The 2,021-nt window shown below is 38.1% G+C and overlaps 1 pseudogene; it reads left to right on the top strand.

The window, feature by feature from the left end:
* Positions 1-5: 5 nt before the first annotated feature.
* LOC114634732 lies at positions 6-944 on the top strand (annotated as a pseudogene).
* The last annotated feature ends 1,077 nt before the right edge of the window (positions 945-2,021 follow it).

Below are 2,021 nucleotides of genomic sequence, written 5' to 3'. Positions count from 1 at the left end.
GCCTGGTGCAGCCTGTGGACCGCGAAGATTCTATTCGTGCAATATTAGAGTATAGCCAAAACGTAGAAGAACTTATGAGGCGCAAGAAAGTCCACCGTGAAGTCATAGTTAGGTATTTGGGAACACAAGGAGTGGTTGTACCTCCAACTACTGAAAAACACAATCTTATTCAGTATGCAAAAGATTACTGGGAAAAACAGTCACCCAAACTGAAGGAGGCAGCAGAGCCAGTTACAAAGACAGGGGGCATCCAACTCTTTGAGCAGCAGGCGAAGGCAGATAAAGAAGCTGAAAAGGTTGATTTTCATCGCTTAGTTGAAGAATTCTGTCACTGGTTCTTTGAACTTCTTAATTCTCAGAATCCTTTTATGGGACCACCTCAAGATGAATGGGGCCCACAGCACTTCTGGCATGATGTCAAGCTTAGGTTTTATTATAATACCTCAGAACAAAACATGAAAGACTACCAAGGAGCAGAAATTGTGAGTCTTCGCTGACTGTCATTAGTGAGAGAGGAATTTCTTTTTCTCAGTCTCAACCTTGATCCTCAGGGACTAAAATGTGCATCTTCTCCTCATGGATTAGTTATGGTTGGAGTTGCAGGCACTGTCTACCGAGGAAATTCTTGTTTGGGCATATTTGAACAAATTTTTGGACTTATCCATAGCCCTTTTGTGGAAAATACTTGGAAAATCAAATTTATCAACCTGAGAATCATTGGAGGAAGTTCCCCTGCTCCTGGATCATTACTGAAACCATCTGTAACATTTGAGCAGAGTGATCTGGTGGCCTTTTATAATGTAATTACTTTGTGTAATATCCCGGAAGAAAGACCTAATGTAAGGCAGATATTGGATAGTGGGACTGGAGACCAGGTTTTACATAGAGATGAGGCATTGTTGAACAAAAGGGAAATGAATCTACCTAACCCTCTAAAGCATTGATCACGGTCGCTTAGCCTGAAGAGCTGCAGAAACACAACAGTGACCGTCTCTAAACCACTGCAGATGTGAGAATTGACTTATTTTAGCTGAAATACCCTTTTGGACTACAGACTTGCCTGTTTCTACCTGAGTTACAGCAAATGTTCTGAGAACTTATTGAGGTCCACCAAATAAATCCCACTTTAGATGTTGTAGATACTTAGAAACTTTAGGTAATATTTTCATTTTATTTAGTGACTAGCCTACTAATATCTGTGCTTCCAAGTGGCAGGCATTAACATTATCCATGTTTATGGCTTTTTGGATCTTTTACCAATGCATTTCACTAAAGTGTTATCAAAAGAAAATAGCATTTTAATGATGTTTAATATAAGAAGTTTTAATTACGTAAGATACAAGTAGCGGACTTGTTCAAAAAGTCCAATAACTTAGCCTGGGAAGAAAAACTCAGCTTCCCATTTGAAACTTCTTTTTCAGGTTACCTTTTCTAGTCCAAGCAAACATTTCAAAATCTGCTACTTTTCTGATTCAGTCCAGGCAGTAAATGCTGTTGTCAACACAGACCTTTTTTCTGCTTAGGCTTCAGCCAAGAATTTACAGAATGTTTACTATAACACTTTAAACATGGAAGGTATGCGTGGAAATTTTAAAGGTATGTGCGATCCCTAACAAATTGCTGTCCTTCTTCCTGATTGATCTTGACAGTGGTTAGCTCTCCTCAAAATAACAAATCATAGACTTGTGCAAAGAAAAACAAACAAATAATAACAACCCATTTAGAATTTATCACATGGGTATGCACATATGCACACATCTATCCTAACAAAGTTTTCCACATCTATGTTACTCTATTTGAGAGCCAAAGTAGACTTGACGTGTTAATTATGTAGTTGCGTTTATGTTTATAATCGGTCATCACCCAGTAACTGGTTGCTGATCCTGGATTTGGTTAGGAATTTTAATTTTTAAATTATCATTTGGAAGAAATTCTGGAAAATGTGATGATGTATTATACTTGTTAAACGTTTGCATTTGACTCTGATAACTGAGGAGACTGATGGTGGTTACTGGAAGTAA

Source organism: Grammomys surdaster, unplaced genomic scaffold (genome assembly GCF_004785775.1).
Source record: "Grammomys surdaster isolate TR1022 unplaced genomic scaffold, NIH_TR_1.0 1069, whole genome shotgun sequence".
NCBI classification, from domain to species: Eukaryota; Metazoa; Chordata; class Mammalia; order Rodentia; family Muridae; genus Grammomys; species Grammomys surdaster.
Note: the sequence above shows the minus strand (reverse complement) of the source record. Positions and strands in the feature narration are given on the sequence as shown.